Source organism: Megalopta genalis, chromosome 2 (assembly GCF_051020955.1).
Source record: "Megalopta genalis isolate 19385.01 chromosome 2, iyMegGena1_principal, whole genome shotgun sequence".
NCBI classification, from domain to species: domain Eukaryota; kingdom Metazoa; phylum Arthropoda; class Insecta; order Hymenoptera; family Halictidae; genus Megalopta; species Megalopta genalis.
In genome coordinates, this window is record NC_135014.1 from 3978822 (window position 1) to 4006029 (window position 27208).

The window sequence follows — 27208 nt, forward strand, 5'->3', positions numbered from 1 at the left end:
TCGAAATTATGTCAGATAATTTTCACCATCTTAGATGAAATTGAAACTAATGTTATCGCATAGGACAAAGGTATCTCTGCTCCACTGCTTAATAATAATAATAATATTAATAAAATAATAATAATAATTCGCTGAAAATCGCAGAAGCCAAAAGCAAAACGTGCAATTATTTCGAGACCGAACGTCGCATGATAATTAGAACTCGGAGTTTTAAGCTCATCCGGCCGTTGTTTCCGCGCACATTCATCTTTTCGAAGTCCGAGGATTCTCGGATTACGGAACAGCCTTTAATAATCAAATTATTTAAAAAATTTCGTTTGCCTGCCTCGAGATTTTCGCGAATATTTCACAAGCCATTATTATATAATTATTAAACTGCGGATCTTCATACGAAATATAACTGTCCTGCTGCAGTAGCAAGAGATAAGTGACAGACATAAATTAGATTTTCTCTTTATTAATTTTATCTGATTGAAAATAATGCATCCGTACGCTCCAATTATTATTATTTCTCCACCGTCTTAAATCGCTCCTATTCGTTATTATCATAAATGCATAAAATCCGCGGTCTAATAATTATATATACATAACATTCGAGCTTCAATTATTGTACAATATGTCCGTGAGCTCCGCAGACAATTTTGTTCGAATTTGATGCATGCTAATGATCGCTATTATTCATAACTTCACGGCATAATATGATTTTATGAAGTTTATTATTCATTTATGATATAAACAGGAAGTGAGCGCTGGATAACAGAGTGATGTGCATTATTTGGCCAATTATAGAACTGATATTTGTACGAGCAGCTGGTTTATAAAGTTACAATGCATCGATGGCGAAAATAATTGCACGCGAATTTTGATAATACGGGTCAAAATGTTACGTGTGCTGATTATTAATTCACAATATTGTGTGCAATTCGATCTTCCGTTCGAGAAAAACTGTATGTTCGAATTGTCTGCTCTGCAATTGGTTTCCAACATTTTAGAAAAGCACATTAACGTAATTCAGGACATGAAAGGAATTTGCACTTGCTATTATGTATAATCGCTATTAATTGTGATATTTTATATTATTACAAAATTGTATATAATAATACACATAATAATAATATATATAGTATATTTAATATATAATTTATATATATATATATATATATATATATATATATATATATATAATAATATATTTATTATATATATATATATAATAATTAAAATAATAATTAAATCAATTGTCCTAAAAGACATTTAAAAATATGAAACAATAAACAGGTCAGATAGGAAACAGTAAAGAATCAAGAATCATCACAATTATAAAAAGAGCAAGTACACATTTTGTCTCAATTAATGTACCACAATAAATTTAAACAATTTCTATTTCGCGAGGAGATCCGCAGTCTAATGATAAGACAATGCAGCAGTTTACATTGCAGGATCAGATCGATAGCTTCGAATTTCCCGAAATCGGATCCCTTGTCCTGGCACAATCGAAAACTTGCCGGTAAATATTCGAGAATTCTGAAAATTAAACCAAGATCATAAGATCGAGCGAGCTCTGTCGTAAAAAAGGGATTCTCCAGGTCGCGACGGGTCTGTCAGCCATATAATTTCGAAATCGCAGCTTCCGTTGCACCTAACCGGCGAAGAAAGGCCGCAATCTCGAGTGACGACCAATCTCCGGTTCGTTTCCCAAAAAGCATAAAAGAAAAAGCTTGATTATTCGTATCCCGAGAATCAGTATCTTCCGACGGAATACGATCGCGGCGGAATCGGTCTTAATGGGGCCACGGCGGAGCCTTTCGTTGTAACCGGTGGGCATAAAATGGACACGAAACGTCTTCCCCTTGGCGGGGCTCGCATCAACGAAACCGTTATGCTCGTTCCCCGCGGATCGCCGTCTCTTAATTTCGCCGAGGAGAAACGTCCAGGCAATAGAACCGACGAGGCTCGGCCACCATAAACCTTTCGCGGGAAAAATTCTCGTGGCCGGCATCGTCACCCCGTCGAGATTTTATTCGAGGCTTATGGCCAATCTCACGAGCTCCGCCGTTCCCATGATTCCTCGTACCGTCTTCCCGTTCCGGGATGAAGTCCCGTGTTCGATCTCGAACCGGCTCGAATCATCGGAATAGCATGAAAGACGGCAGTGTACGGTGCTGCACGAAAGAATCGGACACTCGATATATGTATTTTGTAATCGATTGCACAGGATGTTTCGCTAAATCTGTTGTTAGTGCACAGCACTAATGTTCTTTATGTCACGAACGTGCCTAGCCGGCTGTTTTTGAGCTTAGGATTTTTAACAACATCTGGTATGCATTTTGGACGTAAAGTGTTTGCCGGCCGAGAGTACGCATGCTCTATTGCTTGATTTTTGGGACTTCGCTTCTCTCGGCCTCGATGGGCCAGGACGTGTCATGAAAAAGGAACAGTTCCGAAGGGTCAGCCTGACATTGTTTCATGACGGTGATGCCTGGAGGAATTTTCCTACCTTTGCCAAAGCCTTGCGGCCGCTCCCACCTCCCGTACACCAGCACCCTCCCAGAAAGACGCGTCAAGGGCGCTTGGGTAGGGTGTCTGCTTTAAAACAGACTCACTGATCGGCTATTGCCAAAAATCAAGGAAAACCAATCAGCGAGTATTAGAAATGCGTTGGAGGGGTAGCAGTCTTCCACGAAGGAAAATATTCTCTAATAGAGCAGAGTTGTAACAGAATTCGTAGAACTAACACCTCCTGACCAAGGGTGTAGCGTAGCCGCGGGCTGAATACAAAACTTCAAGCAAAATCCGGTTCCTTATTTTTATATACAGTCCACATATATAGCGTCATAACTCGTCGCTATTACTGACGACGCCGTGACGCCCCAACATCTGTTACAAAGCAATATCTCTGTTGACATTAACGATACGTTTCTTAATGACAGATTTTATAGTTCGGAGGGACACGTGTTGCGGTGGAAATGATTTCTCTTTGACGATAATATTTTCCGAGTTTTCAAGGTCATCCATATTTTTCTGAGTAGAATTACATACTTTTATCGTTATGTCATGATAGCTAAGATCGAAACGAATCCAATGACCTGTAATAATATGACCTTCGCGTGACCTTGTGTGGGAATAAATTAAACTTGAAACATTTAGAAACAAACACGAATTCTGAAATAACTACAACAGAGAGATTAACAACGAAGAAAACAATGAAATTGCAAACAGACAAGAACAGGAACCAGTCATTTTGGACTGATTTAGTAGGGTCTGGTTCTCTAGTAACTTTGTTATCGAACTAACATAAAACTAGCAAGTAGACACGTAACTCGAAGTATTTAAGATCCCCTGCATAAGTCATTGTACCTCAAAATGGTCTTTAAATTGTTTTAAAAGAAGGAATAAATCGTAAATCATTCCATTTCAGAATAGCCTGAAAATTGCTTTAAAAGGCGAAATAAATCATAAATCACTATATCTCAAACTAGTCTTAAAATTGCTTTGAAAGAAGAAATAAATCATAAATCGCTATATCTCGAGTAGTCTTTAAATTGTTTTAAATGTAGGTATAAGTCATAAATCATTTCATCTCAAAATAGTCTTTAAATTGTTTTAAAAGTAGGAAGTTAGAAGAAATCACGAAACATAATGATATACTATAAAACTATAAACTATACTATAGTAGTAAAGTAAGTACTATACTAAACTATAAGACTATAAAACATAATGATGGATCTGTATTAGTTTGGGGCTGCATGGCATCCAGTGGAGTGGGAAACCTTGTGTTCATCGATGGGATAATGGACAAAACGAAATACTTAAAAATTTTGCAGGAAAATTTAAAAAGCAGTGTATCAAAATTGAATATACCTAGCGATTATTGGTTTCAGTCTGACAATGATCCGAAGCATACCGCTAAAATAGTCAAAGAATGGGTATTGTAAAATGTTCCACACGTGGTGCCACATCCACCGCAAAATCCCGATTTAAACCCCATTGAACATTTATGGGATGAAGTAGAAAGACGATTAAGAAATACAGTTATTACTTCGAAAGAAGCGTTAAAACGAAATATTATTGAAATATGGCAATCGATAGATGCAAATGTTACTTCTAAGTTGGTCCACTGAATGGAAAACAGACTTAGGGCTGTTATAAAAGCAAAAGGTGGATCAACTTCCTATTAAAACCTTTAATCGTTCAATTTAAATAACTGTTAATTGTTTCGTTCGAATACTTTTGTGAGCCATTTCTTGGTACGTGTTTACAATAAATGTACTGTAAAAACGCTATATATCGTTGAATTATTTTCTAATTTTGCTTACACAGTCTTAAGACCCATCCCTTGTTGTATGCGTCATATTATATCAAATGTTTCAGTTTAACACATATATTTTATCAATTGAATGTTAGAAACGCGCATAAGCGTTCGAATACTTTCGTGTATGAGTGTATACTATACGAACACAAGTGCTATGACACTTCTTCAATCTCGCTCCACCATTTCCTCTAACGAAGTGACCAACATCTTCCGCTTCATTTACCATTCGTTCACGCTTCATCAAATTTCTCCCCGAATTGGTTGCTTCGCCAACGTCTCCAGAACTTTGAGACCGTAAGTAACGTTTCTGCGAAGTTTCATTCACGGAATAGTTGTCGAACAACGCTAATATGCATTTTCCATCGATCAGAAACAGAGGTGACGTTCGTAATTATCCGGTGTTGCTCGTAGTGACGTACATGACGTATTGTTAGTGGCGTATTGTTCTACTACAGTGCATTGAACTGCGGATTTTACGCGTTTACGATAAAGTTAAGCAGAAGAAGGACAACGAAAATGTTCGAAAAATGTAAGAGTATGAAATTTGAAAATTTAAAACAGCGGATCTTTGTGCAGAATAAAACTTATTTTCATCGATGCAACGAAACCAAGTCAACTAAAAATGTCTTCATTTCTTTAATAATTTCAGTGAATTGGAGAAAATACCAATAAAAACAATACCGAATGAGTGGCCCACAAAAATGTGAACCTTTTAAAACGCAACATCTTTTTTATAATGTTACTATTTACTTGAATTTTCAGCACGCACATAAGTTACCGAGATTTGTGAAAGGCTTTTTCGTTATAGGCTCGGTTAAAGAAGTTAAAAGACGAAAGTTTTTTATTTCAGTTTTCTTATTCCAAGTAATGGTCAAATTAAATGAAATTATTTTAGACCAGTAGACTAGTCATTCTATCATTTAAACAAAATTCGAGCCGCATTTAGTCCAGTTTTGAAGTAGTTATACCGTTTTTAAAGGTGTGCAATGGCATGAATTCTTTCAATATTATTATTGTTTGAAATACCAGCTACCCATTTTTGTTATAAATGCATATAATCCGCAGTCTAAGGATCGCTCGAATAAATCAATTTGTTCAGTAACGTTCCACGAAAGCTTCTTTATCATCGGAATGACAGTGGACCAAGAAATTTGAATTATTACAGGATCGACAGTTTCAGCATTAAATAAGGAGTTTTAATTCTCGATGATTTGTTCTCTACGGCGACTTTAGCAATGAATCTATCAAACGTCGTCGGCGTCCTAAATTTTATCGGTTTCTTATTGGGCGACGACCGCTCGGCAACAAAGCCGATCGTCCTCGAGGAGAAACGGTGTTTAGAGTGGATTCAACTACGGAGAAAGGCGCAATTAGTAATCGCATCATATCGAGTGGACGACGATTTCTGATCATCTGCCGTGAAAAGACAGTAACTAATGAGCGCCCTGAGCAATCGGCCTTTTTCAGCGTCGGACCCGATTCCGGCCGTCGCGAATCCGGCATCCTGCGCGCAACGGCAAACGAACGAGAGAAAAACGCTTTCATCTTTAACCCGTTTACTATAACGCGCTGTTCCATAACGCGGGCTCACGAGGTGCCGGAAGCTTTCAGACATCCTTTAAGCCGGCGCGGCGTCAGCGAAGTCAAGATTATTTGTTGTCTCGAAAGCCCGAGCCGAGCTATAGATACCGTATTTCATCGATGTTTGCCTGTATTCCATCTACGGGAAAATAATCAAACTGTCCGACAATTAACCCTTTGCACTCCGCTGTCCCCTCTCGTGGGACATCGTAATTCTAGCATATCACTCGGATGTCCCCTCTCGTGGGACATTCAAGTTTATTAGCGATTACGAGGAATTCAGTTATTTCAGCGCAACTTTTTCAGACATGCACGTTTCCCTGAAGTTTTCTCTTGAAATGGCACAAGAAATCAAATTATACGTAATTATACGTAAGCTTTGTTATTATAAAAATTATCTTGGAACGTGGTGTAACAATTTTCGTGGTGCCTCGTAGTCACCACTCGAGTGCAAAGGATTAAACCAGTAAATAAGTCTAAAGTGCATGAAATTAGACGAGCTGTTATAAAAAAAAAACTAAACAAAAGCTACATGTGAAAATATGAAATGAAATGACAAATGAAATTACAAATGAAATTAATTGTAAGACTGACTTGCTTCACCACTTCTTTATCTTGTTCTTTCTTATTGATATCGTCTGAAAGAGATCTATAGACGTTCAACATCAAAATCGTCAAACGACAGGCATAGACCACAATTGCAAATGCTGGAAATTTAGTCAATAACAAATCTGTTTTAATTAATTGATCAATTACTATGTTGCATTAACTAGTCCGACGAAGGACGTGTTACGTTCCAAATATTTTGTTCATTGCTGGACCGCACTATTATCTGGTGATTAATAGACTCGTAATCGTTAGCACATTAATAATGTGTTAACACTATGTATCTTGTCAATTGCAAGTTTGCACTACTCGCGTATCACGTTCCAATACGATATCGAGTTGGATGCGCCCTCACACCCATGGTAAATGTAGGTGATGCACGATAAATAGACGCTGCAGTCGATTTCTGATCGATGGGTATTTATACAGTCGAATTCAAAGACTAATTCATTCTCTTCATCTGGATAAAGTTTGACAGGTAATGGTTCTCTCAACTTATCGGAAAGCGAAATACATTATTAAACAACAAAACTTATTGTTACTGAACAAAATACAGAGTAAAAGAACGAAACATATTTATAAACAGAATACGTGCTAAAAAAAAACAAAATATTAGGTCTACCGGAAAGTTCTGTTCGTTTAAGAAATGAAAGGAAATAATCGATTTTTTGTAACTTTAGTAATATTTATTGTACAATATAATTTCCGTCGTTACTTATGACCTCTTGCCGGCGTGATGGCAATTTGTGAGCAACATTTTGTCTCACACGAATATGTGCATATCTATTGAAATTTGCAATGACATTGTCAGACAGAACTTTCCGGTAGACCTAATATATTGGGTTGGCAACTAAGTAATTGTCGATTTGTTCAATGAAATAGAAAATTTTTTTTTACTTGGAACGAAGTTTAATCTGTAATGTATTTTCCATTTTGTTCGACGACCTTCTGCCATCTCTCTGACAACTTGAAAATTCCACGCTCGTAGAAAGTCTGATCCTTTTCGGCCAAAAACTGAGTTAAGCGAGATTTTACAGCGTCATCGTCATTCAAAGTTTTACCACGAAGGGAGTTGTCCAGGGATCGAAATAAGTGGTAATCCGATGGCGCGAGATCAGAGCTATATGGTGGGTGTAACATCAATTCCCAACCAATATTCATCAATTTTTGCCGAGCGGACAAAGACGTGTGCGGCCTAGCATTGTCCTGCTGGAAAATGACACCTTTACGATTGACCAATTCTGCTCGCTTTTCCTTGACCGCTGCATTCAATTTGTCCAGTTGCTAACATTCACGGATAATAAAAAATAACATAATAATAATAATAATAATAATAATAATTTTATAATATAACATTTACGGATATCATAAAAATAGGAGTGAGAGACACCTATAACTGAAATCGGCAATTACTTAGTTGCCAACCCAATAGTTGTCGTAATCACAGTTATTCTTAGTTATTCATATGTGTTAACGAACTTCCTTCATAAAAATGTTTACAAAAATGAACATTTAGAGGATTTCACTGGAATGCGACGAATAAAATGATAATATACACAACGATCCAATTTTAATCATACTAAATACAATTATAGAAACACGTATGATCGCAATGATATTCATACAAAGAATGCAAAATGAGTTAATTGTAGAAATAGTTAGTATCAAGTACAGTGCTGTAAACAGGTCAAACAGAAAACTGTAAAGAATCAAGTATCATCACAATTATAAAAAGAGCAAGGACATTTTGTCTCAATTAATGTAGCACAATGAATTTAAACAATTTTTATTTCGCGTGGAGATCCGCAGTCTAATGATAAGACAATGCAGCAATTTACATTGCAGGATCAGATCGAAAAGCTTCGAATTTCCCGAAATCGATCCAATCAACCCAATATTATTAAAGACGAAAGTTAATTAAGATTTAACTCTCGCATCCTGCAATTTTTATTTGGCATAAAGATTGCCAATCAGAACCATAATAGTCGCATAAGCTACCAGACTTACTTTAGTCTCTCCACCATAGACAGCAGAAACCATTTAGGTGGCTTTAGTCACGATTCTCCCAGATTGAATGCAAATAGCGTGCAATGCCGAATATGCAGTGGACTGCCACTGTATTCTACGTCACTAATTAGAAAGTTATGTAGGGGATTTCAACATGAGGCACTGTTTCGTTAATTGTTATCGCGACGAACCATAAAAGAACAGAAGAATATGTCCATTCGAAGCTATTATGTCTATGACCTAATCAATTCTTCCGACAAGTACAAACAACACAATTTAGAAAATGAAGTACTTTATTCTACAGATGTTACTAGCAAAATATCATTTCATTCTTTTGCTTATGCTCGACACGTTTGTGTTAGTATTATTAGGAAACTGCAGATGATTATGATAAATAAAAATTGTCAGCATCAAAGTTAAACCGGGCAGACATTAACGTCTGTACTGAACAATTTTTCAATTTCTAAATCTCTCTATTCTTGTCAATTTTACCTATTTGTGTTCGACGTAAATGCATAAAATGTACAATCCAGTCATTAATAGAATTATTGATTTTCTTACGGATCACAAGTTGTCCAACTCCTTATACATCACATACAATAAAATAAAAAAGTAAAACAAGAAAATAAATAGAATAATAATAGAATTAAATAAATCTCAAATAAAATACAATAACTTGTACATAATGAATTTAAAATTATTATGCATTCTAGTTATTAGTACCAAAAATACAGCAGGCAGAGATTCACCGTATTAGAATATCCAGGGGTGCAAAATATATAAATATTTTATGCAAAATAAAGGTTGCCAGCGTCGATCGCAAAATAGAAAAAATTCTTTGTTAAATAGAAAAAGATTTTGCAACTGTCGAGGGCTAAATTCTTGAACAATATTCGCCGTGTTATCTCAGCAGCTCCGCGACCGGACCAGGGTTATTCAACTTTCGCGGATTATTTCGCAAGTTATTAAAAACACAACGGATTTTTACGATGGCGAAACATACGACGTGGCGACGCGACGTAGATGTAAAAAGTTCTGTAATAAGAAAAGGGAACTTGCGCTCTTGGAAAATTTTCAACTTGCTTTCTGCTCCGAATCCCCAACTTTTCTTGTTATTAAACTACCGTAATGAATATATTATATTCCACGGAGTGCGCGCGATATCAACATTTCTGATATAATGATAGAAAACCTGAGAATACACTTTTCACTTCGTGTACGCATACTTTGAGAGAAATTCGCTGGGAACACGTTCTAGTGGCTTCGCGTCGAACATTACGCATTTACATTTCCGCAGACAATTCGAACAACTTACGTCGTTTTATTAGAATTCATCAAGCAAATATTTCGTTTTGTCAATTTTCGTTTTCATAGTTTCCCTTATTAATAGAGTTATCGTTTTCATAAGGTATCATCGACATACCGGTTACGCAGGTTATCCTTGGTTTCCGAACCTTATGATCGGTGATCAGATCCTTTAGTCGAATCTGAAACATAAAAGAATACAAATTCAGTCAGAACTGCAAGCTGCATTGCTTTACAGAAAATGATATGTAGATTAGAATATTCGATGATTTAAACATAGTCAACAGTGTATTCAAGTACGTGAACGCAAATCTTTTTAAATTTGTAATTACTGCAAAATGAAACTTCATTCTTTCAACCTTTTATCTCCGAAATAAGTGACTCTGCGAGAAGAAACCACATTCTAATTAGCAACGACTCTGGCTTAAAATTCTTTTAATCTCTCTACTGTTTAAAATTGCAAAATCAGCGAACTTATATTTCTTTCTTACTTGCGGTGCAAACAGGTTAACAGATATGCGAGTGACAAATTATTTGTTCAGAATTCAAAAATTCATTTTTACACCAATCTATTATAAATTTCCAACTTTATTAGGATTCGTAAAACATAAAAATATTGGAAATGTAACTGATATCATACAACTGAACATTTCAGTTTTAATGTGATCAAGCAAAATGCTTGAATTTTATGAAGTTGACGTGACAGATGAGGTATTAAACCGAACTTTTCTTTAAAAAAGCGACAATCATTTTGCTCATGATCCAATAAATTACTTAACACAATATATTTTAATATACGTTATATTATTCAATACAATGTAACACGTTTATTTGAAATTATTATTTCAAAGAAAATTCCCAAGCTTTCTTTGCATAAAGCACCGACATCAAACATCGTGATAATAGGCTTCCGGTAAAAAAAAGCGTTAAGATCTAACGCTTTACCGTTTCGCGGCAGAAAATGTGAAAAATATAACCCAACAAAAAGGTGGCGCCTATTTCGATTGCGACCAAACAAATTCTCGGGCTCACTCGATATTTCCTCTCACCCACTTCCGCGAATAACCTGCACGGCATCGAGTACTCCTAACGATTAACAACACGAGTGCAATTTGGATAAGAGCGAGTTCCCGGGCTCTCGGCGCGCGTCTAAAATATAAATAGCAAAAAAACCGAAAACCGAATATTCCGCGTCGGCAAAACGTTATTGAACGGCCATCCGGCGAGCACCTCGAATATCCGAGCCACATTTCCATATGTATTATGTAGATCACTATGCGGGAATCCCATCCCAGCGTATACTCGGAATTTCCCACCATCTTTTGGCCGAGCATCAGAGTCTCAGAGATGACATTTGATACACGTGTATCCTTTTACTCCTACTCCGACGGTTTACACAGCGAGGTGTGTATAATAGCGAAAGATATCCTCGCATGCTCCAACATTTCTGGAAATTAATTACATCGAGTCTTACTCTCAGCGGCCAATACATGAGTTCGTTATAGCTATAAGTACAGCTAATAATTGTTGAGATATGTTGTTGAGATAATAATTGGTGAGATATATCTTTAATTATTAAGGCACTTTTTCTGAAGTTATCTTTAATTATTGAGACGTATATATACAGGGTGTCCCAAAAATGTCTCGCAAACCGGAAACGGCGGGTTCCTCGGATCATTCGAAGCAACTTCTTCCTTTACAAAAATGTTCTCCGAGGCTCCGTTAACGAGTTATTAACGAAAAACAGTGACCAATAAGAATCGAGTACGACTGACGCGCGGCGGCCCAGTCAACCAGCGCGCGAAGCCCAGTTCCGCTCATTGGCTCCGTCGCCTCGCGCCAGCTGAGCTCGCCTCTCATCGGTCGCTGTTTTTCGTTGATAACTCGTTAACGGTGCCTCGGAGAACATTTTTGTAAAGGAAAAAGTCGCTTCAAATGATCCGAGGAACCCGCCACTTTGTTGATTTAATAGATTTTCACAAAATATTTTACGACATATTTAGAAAACATATAAATCGAAAATTTCGAATGTACATTCGAAATATTTCATATATGCATTTTCGAAATATATTATAATCTAAATAAATTAATACAACATTTCACAACAAAAGATACATAGTATCATGGGGATCATTTCTTACCATTATTCTTGTATGGCGTGGTACGAGTTTGCGAATAAGATGTACAATATTTTTTCTGCAATTTTTCTACAGGGTATCAGGAACTGCATAAAATGTATTATGTATTTGATGCTTCTCTCAGTGCCGATGCAGGCAGATATGATACGTAAACGACCCGTTTAGACGAGAAACCCTGCGCATACTTCGAAAATTGCATTTTCGCCAACTTTTTGGACTTTTGGACGCTGTGGTTCGTCGGACCCGAAGAATATCCTCTCGTTCGAATAGAGGAACCCGGTGCCTCTCAGGCGGATGTCGTTCATGTTAATAAACGAGATTCCGTTGCGAAATTCAAGTTTCGTAATTGCACGATAATTGCCATCCGTGCGTCGAGGCTACAAGCCCGGCGAATCTCCCGGATAAAACTCCTTTTATCGCATCAAGGATTAATTTGCCTGTAAGAATAATTAGAGCGCGGAAGATATTTAACGGCACACGCGGAACCATTTCCCCTGGCCGCCTGTTTCTTTAGTTTTTCCTGACGCATTAATCTGCGCAAAATTGGGTCACCGTTTACATAGTTATGAGAAAGATTAGTCACACGGCACGCTTGCGTTGCATTTTCAATGGAGCTTACCTAGGGGAACGGCTAAGGAAGATTCGGGCAGGTTCCCGCGAAAAATCTGGCCTGATTAAAAACGGATTCTGCAGAGCGTCCCGCGGAGGTGCCACGACCTCTTCCGTTTTTATGACAGTTGATTTCGGCCAAAGGTTCCGCTACGTCGTCACGGAAATAATTGCTCTTTGTCGAGTTTCATTCGTGGCCGCTGTTCTCACGAGACTTCAGGATGCTCTGTCTCGTTTATCTAATAAACATACATTGACAATTCTGAGCATTTCGCTGCTTTACGTCGTTCAAAAATGAGAGAGGTTTTAAGAACAACAACAACTATTTGATAAACTCATTAGATCAGAATCAGATAAACTCATTAGATCACAGAATCTGCTTCACGTATTTACCGTATAACAATGTCACAGTTTTTAGAGAAAGTAACTTCTTTCTTAACAAGAAAAATAGTTTGTTTATGCGGAAATATATTGCTAAAGTTATAATTCTACGGACCACAGGAAGTCTCTGTTTTACTCGTCTAATTAAAGGCGTTCCTTTTGCTACTTGCCTGATACACAGGGTGTCCTAGGTTTTTTCGTCCAAACGGTATCAGCATATTCCATCAGCGAAAATAAGAAAAAATATCATACGAACATAGGCTCAAAAATGCTTCATTAAACAATTATAAGAGAAATACATATCCAAGCTATGTTTCCTAAGCAGTTTAATCTTTCATTAGACGTCAATGCTGTATTTTCAAAAACAGACGACACTTCGAAATGGAGCTAACATATATAGAAAAATATTCCCGATTAGTTCGTTGTTGTTTCGTATTTCTCTTATAACTTTTTAATAACACATTTCTCAGCCTATGTTTTTATGACATATGACATTTTTTTCTTTTTTTCGCTCGTAGAGTATGCTGATACCGTTTGACCGGAAAAACCTGGGACACCCTGTGTATCTTCTATTTGTCTTACTAAATATATGTTTCCTTTAATGTTTGAATGATGGCAGACTTCCGTTACTTATCTAGCTAAAGGCACACGTATTCCGTTCTTCTAACTCAAGACAGATTTGCTCTACTTATCTGATTACAAAAATACCTCCACCACTTGTCTGACTAAAGCAATACCTCTTCTACTTGTGTGGATAAAGATATACTTGCCCTAATTGTCTGAGTAAAGCTATACTTTTTCTACTTGTCTGCCCAAAGACATACCTAATCTACTTGTCGGACTAAAGGCATACATCCTCTACTCGTCTAGTACATTCGAAATATTTCATATATCCATTTTCGAAATATACAGGCTGTCCCAAAAATGTCTCGCAATCTGAAAGTGACGAATTCCTCGGGTCATTTGAAGCAACTTTTTCCTTTACAAAAATGTTCTCCGAGGCGCCGTTAACGAGTTATTAACGAAAAACAGTGACCAATGAGAGGCGAGCTCAGCTGGCGCGAGGCGATCGAGCCGATGAGCGGAACTGGGCTTCGCGCGCTGGTTGGCTGGGCCGCCTCGCGTCAGCCGTACTCGATTCTTATTGGTCACTGTTTTTCGTTGATAACTCGTTAACGGTGCCTCGGAGAACATTTTTGTAAAGGAAGAAATTGCTTCAAATGATCTGAGGAACTCACCATTTCCGGTCCGGATTGCGAGACATTTTAACATATTTTCTCCACTTGTCTGGATAAAACCATACCTCCTGCATTTGTCTGATTAAAGCCGTACTTCTGCTACTCAATCGACTGTGCCTAATTTTTGCAAGCCAAAAGCAGTTAGCAATGTTTACCGCGTTAGATTGTTTAATTCAACAGTAGATCTACTAAACATTCCCAACTGTCAATTAAATATTTTAGTAGCACTCTCAAAAAATTGTTGATGCGTCGAATTGAGGAACTTGTGCCATTATTAGAGGTGTGAATTCTTGGATATCAAGTATTGTTGGTCCACACGATTCTTTGTTGTACTCCACAAATATTTTTAACAGCGTTTTTAACTAGATTACCTTTTTAAATTCATACAGAATTTGATATCGATGATTTCGTTAGCACAGTTTTTAAACAAACTGGACAACACATGGACCGAATTTACATTCAAAATATCATTTCAATTGTTGCAAATAGATATATTGGACTAATATAAGATAATGTAAGATAATAAACTAAAAGATATGTCAGGTATTAAATTAGAAGATATGCATAAGATATTAAATTAAAAGATGTATAAGATAATACATTAACACAATGAATCTGATAAAAGAAAGGAAATCACAGGAAAAAGTCACTCTAAAAATACGCTTCAAACAAAATATAATTGTATATACGCGAAATAGCAACAAGTAACAATACAATTCACAGAATATCCTAATAGAGCATTCTACAATTACCGCGAGATTCGATTTACTTAAGATTCGATCAACTTCTACGGCAACCACAATAAGTAAAAACAGTATCTGGTCGAAGAAAAAAATCACAAGCCTCCGAGAAGCAAAATAACAAAGTGAAGAACAATCAAAGAGCAGTTGGGCGCCAAAGAGCGGCACGGTAGCGACGCGTTAATAACGCGTATGAAAATGGATGTTCGAAAAGCCGGGACATCATCTGGGAATATTCCGGTGGCCTGCAAAGTTACGAGGCGATCGCGGTGAAAAAGTGCTCGCGAATGTTCCTTTTCGGCGATAAAACGGGCACCGTTCCACGGACAACAAATGTAACACGTGTTCGGCCGCGACAGAATAAAAGTGTTTAAACGGAACGGCGGAATTTAAGAGAGGCACGAAGTAGTACTTAACACCGACTGGGTCGTAAGTTTCCGCCGGGTGTGGTCGTGTAACATCGAAATCCGGTGATACGTCGAACACTGGCCAGATGCGGCTCGCTGCAATTCGCCAGGTGGTGCATTACGGTCGACGTCTCGTTCGGCGCAAGGTCGATCTTTTTCCCCTCGCCCTCCCTTTCGGCCTTTACATTTAGGAGCCGTTGTATATCGGGAACACTGGCCGCCCGGAAAAAGCTTATATTGATGAATCAACGTCGCGCAGGATCCACGGAAAAGAGGAGACAGTATCTGATTTACTGGACCATAAATATCTCTAATCTGTAGCGGACCCGGCGCATCCTCTTCCACCTCTCGCTACCTCGTACGTACACTTTTTCACTTTTCCTCGAAATCACGTCGACGTTCTCCTATCCTCGTCCGCCCTGGAACCGGCCCGGCCTTCCTACTACCATCCGTTGCCCATTTCTCATCCGTTTGCGCGGCAAAAGAATACTAAATTACGCACCGGCCGACCGGTGAATTGTGAAAAATCGGATTCGGCGCCAGGCGCAACCAGAGACGCCTGGAAAAGGAACCAGACTCGATCGGATTCTCTAAATCGGTGTCAGATGCCGTTTAAATGGCTTTACGAATCGCTTCCATGCATCCTCGCCGTAGCAATCTAAGACGTTCCATCCAGTTGTGAATATCGCAATGTGCGGCGAGACCAGTTATGAGACCCCATATACCTCCGTATTTTTGGTCAGTAGAAAATGTACGTTTGATACAGTCGAAACGATATTTGTTAGTGCACAGCACTAATGTTCTTTATGAGACGAACGTGCCTAGCCGGCTGTTTTTGAGCTTAGGATTTTTAACAACATCTGGTATGCATTTTGGACGTAAAGTGTTTGCCGGCCGAGAGTACGCATGCTCTATTGCTTGATTTTTGGGACTTCGCTTTTCTCGGCCTCGATGGGCCAGGACGTGTCATGAAAAAGGAACAGTCCGAAGTGGTCAGCCTGACATTGTTTCATGACGGTGATGCCTGGAGGAATTTTCCTACCTTTGCCAAAGCCTTGCGGCCGCTCCCACCTCCCGTACACCAGCACCCTCCCAGAAAGACGCGTTAAGGGCGCAAGGGAAGGGTGTCTGCTTTAAAACAGACTCACTGATCGGCTATTGCCAAAAATCAAGGAAAACCAATCAGCGAGTATTAGAAATGCGTTGGAGGGGTAGCAGTCTACCACGAAGGAAAATATTCTCTAATAGAGCAGAGTTGTGACAGAATTCGTAGAACTAAGACCTCCTGACCAAGGGTGTAGCGTAGTCGCGGGCTGAATACAAAACTTCAAGCAAAATCCGGTTCCTTATTTTTATATACAGTCCACATATACAGCGTCATAATTCGTCGCTATTACTGACGACGCCGTGACGCCCCAACAATATTTTTTATTTGAAATAAGTCGAACAATTAGTGTTGCATGTTATACGTGCTGTACTAAATATATTTACAAGTACATATTAACACATTCAGTGCCCACAATCGACCACTAAAATTCCTACAAAATCAAAGCAATTTAATTAATCAAACCGAAACTAGAAAGTTAAAATTTATCATAGTGGATGATATTAGAAAAAATTTTGATAATTTCTACTTGAATAAATGAGAGAAGTTTAATGCAAAGGAAGATGATCGTACAATTATCCGAAACTTCTACTATCTGGCAACTTTTGTCTCCCTATTAGTTCGGATACGGGAGTCTCTACTTTAGTTGGAAATGCAAGGTTAACACATTAGTCTTTACTAGCTGTTTGAATGAAATATGAATTAAGCAGCAGAGGTATGCCTTTACTCGGACAAATGAAACCTGTGAGTGCCTTCAGCCAGACAAGTAACGCAAGCGTGACAAGCAGAGGAAGTGTGTCTTTATTTAGACAAGTAGAAGAGGCATGGCTTTAGTCGGACAAATGGAAGATATGTGTCTTTAGCCAGACAAATAGAGTATGTACGTCTTTAGTCGGACAATTAGGAGCTGTACGCATTTAGCCAGACAAGTAGAGGAAGTGTGTCTTTATTCAGACAAGTAGAAGAGATATATCTTTAGTCGGGCAATTAGCGAAAATCTGTGTTCATCTAAACAGGTTGTATTCAAAATGCTTCAGCACGTGCACCTTTCACAACTGTTTCTTATCTCCGCAAGGAAAATTCAGTTTCAAAGAGGAAAAAATATACGACGAACACACGATAATATATGCGATTGCAATTAAGATATTATCACTTAAAATTCCGATCACTAATGTTATCTGTTATTGTTATCTTAAACTGCAATATTTTATTAACCTTTTAGGTACGGCTGAATTCTGCGCGAGGCTATTTCTCTGGACGGCAGAGTCTGATGTGTACTGTACAGAGTCTAATACTGTATATACAGGGTGTCCCAAGAAATGTCTCGCAATCCGAAAGTGGCGGGTTCCTCGGGTCAATTGAAGCAACTTTTTCCTTTACAAAAATTTTCTCCGAGGCATCGTTAACGAGTTATTAACGAAAAACAGTGACCAATGAGAGGCGAGCTCGGCTGGCGCGAGGCGACCGAGCCAATGAGCGGAACCGGGCTTCGCGCGCTGGTTGGCTGGGCCGCCTCGCGTCAGCCGTACTCGATTCTTATTGGTCACTGTTTTTCGTTAATAACTCGTTAACGGTGCCTCGGAGAACATTTTTGTAAAGGAAGAAGTTGCTTCGAATGATCCGAGGAACCCGCCATTTCCGGATTGCGAGACATTTTTGGGACACCCTGTAGACTGTTGTAAATCGATGCGAAGACAAAAGAAGGGTGAAACAATGCATATGAAGACGATTATTTGGTTCGAACGATGAGCGAGTGAGCTACTAGAGCAAGCCACTATAGTGCCGCGTCGGGCCTGAAAGGTTAAGCCTGTGGAAACTGTGATCACAATTTTGTTCTACCAAATTGTAAATTCTATATTCTAACTAAAATAATGGATGAACTGAAATTTTTCTGAAATTGCGTCTTACGAGTTTTTTTACTTACAGACACGGATATATTCGTACACGTAACGCTACAGCTGTATTGCACTCATTAACCTTCTGACCATCGGAGCCCAGAGACCCGTGCCACAGTCATTTCTAACTCACACCGATATTTCGCTAATGCATATTCACAGACGCTCGAGCTGCTCACCAATATTCTACCAACGAAGGGACGGTCGCTGCAGCATGGGACTATCATGCATATGCTGGTAGTCGGTCTTGGATTATATCCGGATTTTCGTTCTGCAGCTCTTGGCCATTACTTTAGACACTCGATGCCTTTGATATTTTTACGTTCCGAATAAAATTGAATGGCTTCAGAGATCTTTGATATTGCGAAATTTATTCACTTAATAGTTAATATCTTAATACGTGTCGCGTATGCAGATAATAACCTTGTCCAACAAGTTTTAACTCTTTTTTTGTGGGCGAGCTAGATTGAAATCGAACATTTTTTTGCGCTTCGATCGTTGAGACTGTACAGACAGTTCTCACGTAGAATTATTTTGTAGACTCTTCCAAATGCAATGTTATATTTTGTGATAGCATTATGAATATTTAAAAATGTTTAAACGATATTTAAAGTCGTTGAGACAATTTTAATGCGTCAATTTTTCCTTGGACGTCCAGGTATCGACTTCTTTTTATAATTAGGGTATTATAGTTCGTAACATAACCGACTACATACATTCTGTAGGAACTGTTAGTATCCAAGTCAACATTGTATAAACATTTCTTAGCGACTTACTTTTTGTTGGACTGTTTACACAACCAATTAGTCGATTTCTGCTCATCCTGCCACCTATTAAAATACTTTACCAATGAAAAATAAATAGACCAACGGTGACAAGTGGTCTGGGGATTTTTGTACAAAATAAAATATTATTTTGCATTAATTCTACATAACAAGAGCTAAATAAACGTATTTTTTTTCTTCAAATAGTTTCTATAATTTGAAGATAGTATAAAAAGATTCGTAAATTCTTTTGATGTCTTCGTTGCTGCGCATTTCACTATAATTTTTTGGATTTATGCATTCGTAAGAAAAATTTCAAACAATGAAAATATATAAAAGAAGTTAGAAGAAGATCTACGCATTATTTTCAACTCGATACAGTTATTTAAAAGACGAAAGGAATGTTTATTCCCCTCGTGTTTGTCGCGATCGATGAAGATCGTTTTTATTTTGCATAAAATCCAAGTCTAGCGATCAGTGTTCGTTTACATGTGTTTCGACACGTGATCATTAAGTTCACATTATTATAAATTTTTGCTCCGTAACTCGAATGTTCTCAGCACAGCTATTTCACGGGAAAAAGTACAGGACAATAATCTACGGCGCAGAGTCCAGATAGCGTGTATTTCTTATTGTCACAGTGACTGCTGTGCGTCATCGCAGCGAAGATAAGAAATTTGATTAAACGTGCAAATTGAGTGACTAATGTTGCGCGCGAGAAGACAGCGCGGAATTAAAATTATGATGGAGCGAACGTGTTAACTGAGTTTCGTACTGTGTCGCCTCAGCGCAAAGGTAAATGTAGTAAATCACGGAACTAGATTAAAGTTGGGCCCTTTATAACCAACTATAACTCCCGGTCCACAGTATTTCATGAGCTACGGTACTTGTTTCAAATCGGATTCAGTTAATTTTTGAGTTTTCCCGTAACTGCGAACTTCGATGCGGTGCCGCGAGAACGCGCGCAGCTTTGTCGTCGTTAGTTTCTCCACGACGAAGTCGTGCATACTCAATTTACAACTAGTCATTAATTTCGAATGAATTCGACGCCTCCGCAAGCATTTTTTCTAATTAATCTCATTTTGTCAATATTTCGATCAACTTTCTTCAAACTCGATAATTAATAGTCTTCGTTAACCTTCGGTCTATATTCCATGATCATATATTCCATAATCCTATATGACCATCTGCAGCTTCTTTCGTCTATTTTTCCAAACATATTTTTAATCTTTTAGGTACGGCTGAATTCTGCGCGAGGCTATTTCTCTGGACGGCAGAGTCTGATGTGTACTGTACACAGTCTGATACTGTATATACAGGGTGTCCCAAAAATGTCTCGCAATCCGAAAGTGGCGGATTCCTCGGGCCATTCGAAGCAACTTTTTCCTTTACAAAAATATTCTCCGAGGCACCGTTAACGAGTTATTAACGAAAAACAGTGACCAATGAGAGGCGAGCTCGGCTGGCGCGAGGCGATCGAGCCAATGAGCGGAACTGGGCTTCGCGCGCTGGTTGGCTGGGCCGCCTCGCGTCAGCCGTACTCGATTCTTATTGGTCACTGTTTTTCGTTCATAACTCGTTAACGGTGTCTCGGAGAACATTTTTGTAAAGGAAGAAGTTGCTTCAAATGATCCGAGGAACCCGCTACTTTCGGATTGCGAGACATTTTTGGGACACCCTGTAGACTGTAGTAAATCGATGCGAAGACAAAAGAAGAGTGAAACAATGCATATGAAGACGATTATTTGGCTCAAACGATGAGCGAGCGAGCTACTAGAGCAAGCCACTATAGTGGCGCGTCGGGCCTAAAAGGTTAAAGACACTTAATGCAAACCTAACGGCCTTTCTGTTGTTCCTAGTGTAACAGCAATTTATTTGATTTAATCGCCGAGAAATGAATAAGTATTTGACGATTTAAACACATTCGATCGAACAAATATATTATTTCTGTTTCACAATACGGAACATATTATATTCAAAACTTCACTGTTTTCGAAAAGGTAATAATCTTGTCTTGTTAGCTGATTTTTTCGTGGTTCCTTCGAGATCATTAGTATCGCTGTTACTACATCTTGCAGCCGATTAGAAAATAAGTATGGGCAAACCTGAATAATCCTGAAGTGGCATCCGCAACGTTGCGAATTTCAAACACACCGCGAAACACTGGCAAACCGTAGCGTGCGTGGTAAGTTTCCGTGACACGAATCACGGGGACTCATTAGAGACATCTGACTCGAGGAGGGATCGCGTTAATAATTAGCGCGTTGGTCGAAATCAACAGACTGCTTTGTTAAACACGGTACAACGCAATCGTGCACAGAGAAGGACGGTAGGTGTGCGTCTCCAATAAATCAAGTTTGTCGAATTAATTAATTGGAACACACGCAGCAAAGTGACATGCGCCGCGAGCCACCGGACTAGCAAACGCCATTAATTAAACCGGAATTGATTAATTAAACCGAAATTAATTAATTAAACGGACTAAGGGCAAACGATCCATTTTACGCAGTGCTTCTGTCTGACTTGGGCCGACGGAACCGCTTTAATAGGTGTGAAAAAATTCCGTGAGCCATAACCTGGCGGCAGAATGAGAAGTAGGGAGATGAAGAGATAGATGTAAAGGGTGAGGCACTTGAAACAAGCCACCTGGATAATTCGCTTGGTTGTAATGATAGTGTTAGAGTCACGACGATAAGGTGGAAAAATGATTTAGTGTATACAGGGTGGGGCATTTTAAACAGGTCACCTGAATAACTCGCTTGTTTTTGAAGATAGGAGAAAATGCATTAGATCAAACTTACTTGGTATCGGGGGGCTCATAATCTGGCATTACAAATTTTTCTGTAGGTGGAGAGGTCATGGAGATACGAAGGTCAATTCTGTTTTTTTAAATGGAACAGTAAGTTTGTTTACTTACATTCTGATAGAGCGTTTCGAGGCGAATACAATGAACTATTATGAAGGTCATTCAAGGTCACCCAAAGTCAACTGCAAGAGAAAATAAATTGTCTCAGAGTACTTTTCGAATACTTGTCTATCACGCGTGTGTATTACGTGACACGGGTCACAAAAGATAAACAAACATTCGACCCTTAATATCAAACAACTTTTGCCTTATCCTTTTCTTTTTTTATCATTACAAGTAAGCGAATTATCCATCTGGTCTATTTTAGGTTCTAGTAACTAGACCGATCTGTAGCTTTGATCTAGGTGAATTTAGAAAAAAGTTTTGCAGAAACATTTTACGCTATTTAACCAGCTCTATTATCCTATAGTACGATTTTATTCAGAAGTGCATTGAGAAGTGCAGCTGCAATTGTTTTTAAATAGAACTGCATATTTTTGTATAGATAGATCGATTCTCTAAAACATTCTCGGTAGAAAAATAATAATAATAATACCAAAATAATTAATATTTCCCAAGATATATCATACGCAATTTCCTATATCGATTCTTCACGATGCGACGCGACGCGATGATGCTGTTTTATTTATCATCGTCATCGTCATCATCATACTTAGCGATAAAAAAGTGAAATATTTCGTAAAATATCAATTTTCTTAGAATTGTATCCTAATACCTTTTTACGGAGAATGTTCTAAAGAGTCGATTTACCTACAAAAAAAGCTATGCAGTTCTATTTAAAAAAAAAAGGTGCAATTGCACTCTGCAACTGCACTCTGCAACTGCACCGATGCAATTCTGAATAAAATCGTACTATAGGATAATAGAGCTGGTTAAATAGCGTAAAATGTTTCTACACAATTTTTTTTCTAAATTCACCTGGAACAGAACTACTGCTCGACCCAGTTACTTGACACACCCGGTATATGCGTAGAGAAAGGGGCGAGAAGGGGGGAGGGAGAGAACGAAATGAGAGAAGAGAGGTCCGCGATAACCGACGCCCAAAATTTAACATTCTCTTCTTTCCCCTCCGCGACATTATTTTCGCCGATCTCTTTCTTCTATCTAACCCATGTCGCACTTTCGCCCTTTTCCGGGCTCGCACTTTTTTCTCGCGAATTCCTATTTCGCGCATAAATTCCATAACGTCACTCCGCTATCGTGGTTCCTTTTCCTTTTCCCGTTTTAGCCGCGAATGGTGCAACGCCGAAAAAGGGGCGGAGCCAGGCGGCGAGAAAGGGGCGGGGAAAGTTGACAAAGCGGTGGCCAGTGCTAGCTAGAATAGTGTTTAAAGCAGAGAATGAAAAATTTGTTAAACTGCGTTGGCGGTCAGTTGATTCAAAATGTTTATTTATTAAATTAATATATAAATATTTATTCAATTATTTACTTTCGTATCGTTAGAAATGTTATTCGAAATACTTATCGTCTTTTTAAACGGGCGATAGATATTTCAGTTATTTTATTGTTTTCATAATCAAGGGAATGTTTGAACTATTTCATTTTATACGTGCGACATGAAATATATGTTTCAACTGCATATTTTTCAGTAGAAATTTCCAATAGCTATTTCAAACGAATTTCTGTCCAATGAGAAACGTACTATGAGGTATAAGAATCGTATTTCTATTAAATTTTTTATCAGTCAACATTCCATGTATACGTCTATGTTTCAGGAATAATCATTTCCATACCTCAAAATTTCTAACATTATTTGTAAGAGCTTTGAATTAATAATCCCAATTTGCATGTAACACATAGGTATTTTCAAATATTCTTACATATAGATACACATAAATTGTGTCCCAAAAGTTCATTTCCTTCTTTAAAATGGTTTCGTAAATACTTCTTCTAGAATAATTATTTAGATAAGTAATTAACATAGTTAAATAAATGAAAATTACGAAAATAATCTAAACCTAACACCATAGCCTGCGCATATATTTCTTCATTTTTAAAAGAATTTAATTTCAGTACGTAAAGACTTGTATCATAATAAATAAACATGAACATTCCAAAGGTTTGTGTTATGTTACTTAAATAAAAAACTAAATATACTAAAAGTATATAAACGTAATAAAACTAAAATACAAATGCCGTTAGATCTTGTTAATTTATACTTTTTCTTTCATTTTAACCCTTTGCACTCTCGAGTGGTGACTCTGAGGCACCACTAAAATTGTTATATCATATTCCAAGATAATTTTTGTATTGTCAAAGTTTCGATTTAAAAAATCGTCAAAAGCGTAACTGTTGTATGAATCACGAGGTTTAATTTCATCTGCATAAAATGCACTTTGTCATATAAAATGGAGATACCATAAGTCAGAAAAATTGTTTTAGGTTTACGGTTAAAATAGCTTCGAGTGCAAAGGGTTAAAAATACGTACTTCCCATAAATGCATAAAGATATGCACTCTAGTTATTACAAACCTAATCACGCTATAACATAACTACACATTAGTTCACAATGCTTATCGACGTCGAATGAGATTTTTAAAGAACGTCTACGACAATATCATCTTAATATCATTCTAATATCATCTGTTTTAAATAGAATAGAATTATTTATACTAAATAATTGTTATTATATATAATTATTTATTATATATTGACTATTTAAAACAGGTGATATTATATATATATATATATATATATATATATATATATATATATAAATCATTAATATCATATAATATAAATAATCACCTGTTTTCTCCGACTTTTTATTTGAAACATAACTACACGAATCTTGGGATAGCGGATCGTGGTAGAACAAACTATGTGGTCCGGTTACAAAACGGTGCACTTACCGAGTAAAGAGAACGCTACTTTTTCCCGCGCCAGTTCCATTCGCTTTATTTCCCCATTCAAAGTTCTGGGGGATTAATATTGCATTATGAGCAGCCGGGGATGGCTGAGGGCATCGTTGAAATTTTCCACGGAATGGAGGCAAATGAGAGAGACGAATGACGCGGTCCCACGACAATGCGATACGGCATTCCGCATAATTAATGACCCTATTTGTTTGCGTCGAGAATGAAATCTGACGATTGCCGGTTGGATGATGGCATTTTTCGACAGCGCACGTTCCCGAGAGTTCGAGCTATCCTCGTTTCGATTGTACATTTCGCTATTACACAATGGACCGAAAGAATGCACCTAATTTTCTGGACAGGACTTTATGTAGAAGAACCGCATGTTCGAAGCGTTAAGTGCAGGACATCAACTGCAAAAATTCCCGTAATATCAAAGTTATTAAATTAATGATTATAAGTTACATTATAAATTAAAATGAAAATAGATAGTTAAAATTGATCGTCGTAGTAACTACCAGCTTAACCCTTTGGCATTCTAGAAATCCTAGTAACATTCAGCACGTTCGAATGTATCAGAATGAAAATAAATGCCAAAAACTAGTTGAACATTAGATTCAAAGATTAATTCTTAATATTTTCAGTTAGATCGTCAGATGATTATTCAGACGCAATATAAAATTGTTACTGTAGCGAGAAAAGTAATAACAGAAATATTTATAACGATTTTCTATTGTTACAATATTAGCTAATTACAAACCTGTGTAAATATTTAGAGCCTTCTGCCAATAAGATTAGACGTGTTCCACTTGATCCCATTACCATTCCCTTACCACTTGTCCCATTATCTTGCTCCCAAGCACAATAGAATCCCAATTATCTGAACCTAAATATCAGAATTTCCTCAAACGGATCAATCAAAATCGATCAATACATAATTCAAGATTTATCCCATCGCTGTAAGTTTACCGTAACTTAAGTAATAATACTAAATAATAATTAACTTAAGTAATCACACTTAACCCTTTGCACTCCGCTGTCCCCTCTCGTGGGACATCGTAATTCTAGCATTATCAATCGGATGTCCCCTCTCGTGGGACATTCAAGTTTATTAGTGATTACGGGGAATTGAGTTATTTCAGCGCAACTTTTTCAGACATGCACGTTTCCCTGAAGTTTTCTCTTGAAATGGCGCAGGAAATCAAATCAAAATATAGTAAAATTACTAAGGTATATACAAGAAATGTCAGCGGGTTTTGACGAGAACGTGAGAGGCGTGATCACGACGGTCCGAGCACTTCGAAGACGCCACTTGAAAAGAGCGATAAGGCAAGTTTGTAGAAGAGAGATCGGTATGCGAACATAGCACGCACTGTATAGTGAGATTTATAATCATAAAATCTGGAGGAAAAGATTTTTAAAGCTGAACTCGGTCTGGTTTGAAGCGTCGAGCGGTATAGATAGATCTAACGAGTGAGAAAATCGGAAAAGTGATTCTTCTCTTGGTAAATAAATTGTTTGGTAAAAGTTTTTTTGGTAAATATCATCTTGTGAGTTAGTAATAACAATTAGAAATCTTCAACCTATGTATTTATTCATATTTTTTATTAGAACAATGGCAAAACATTCAAACACGAATGAGTCTCATAACACAAGTTGTAGCGAAGATGAGCTCCGGATAGACGTTTCTACAGATATGTTAGAAATGTTACTACAGATATGTAGAAGGTTTTCTTCTACAGTTAGTCCATCGTTTTGATAGCAGCGATAGTGATATCGTCCAAGCAACAAGGCGACGAGAGAAAGAGTTCGCATAGATAGCGATTGCAACAACAAAACAAAATTATAAAACAAACAATGACAAAATTATGAAAAATAAAATATTGATTTTTTTGCAAATTTCTCGATTTCAGCCAAATTCATATAAGTCCAATATTATCATAATATTTTAGTTAGTTCCAAAAGCATACTAAATAATACGAGGGTCTGTAAATTCCCGTTTCTGCCGAAAAGTGGCGCCGAGTAGCTGGTAGCCAACGTCCAGAATAGTTCGGAGTGCTAAGGGTTAATAGAATGATATAATATATTAAATTATTAATATAATGATATAACCTTGGCATGTTTTCATTCTACAGTGTTCCACTGTGTCGATATTACGCTGCACACAGTAATATTTATTTTGATCGACACAGAAATAAAAAGAACTAATAACAATGTTAACGGAAAATCGAAGCCGATCGGACGCGGACTTTTGCAGTCTCTTTCAGAGCTTTCCCGCCATCTCGCACCGTTTCTTCGATTATTCGGACGAATTATCGGGCACAAAGGATAAATATGTTCTCTCGAATGGAGCTGTTCGACAGATTTTCGTTTATAATCGTTGATACGCTCGTCCGGCG

At 37.7% G+C, this 27208-nt stretch overlaps 1 protein-coding gene across 1 annotated transcript in view; it reads right to left on the minus strand.

Annotated features, from left to right (window-relative positions):
* The window catches only part of LOC117228025 (opioid-binding protein/cell adhesion molecule), a 722263-nt gene that overhangs the window by 574670 nt on the left and 120385 nt on the right, over positions 1-27208 (minus strand). Inside the window, exon 3 of the mRNA XM_076528700.1 lies at positions 9930-9993. The gene's annotated coding sequence lies outside the window, so the exon portion shown is untranslated. The remainder of the gene's footprint in view (positions 1-9929; positions 9994-27208) is intronic.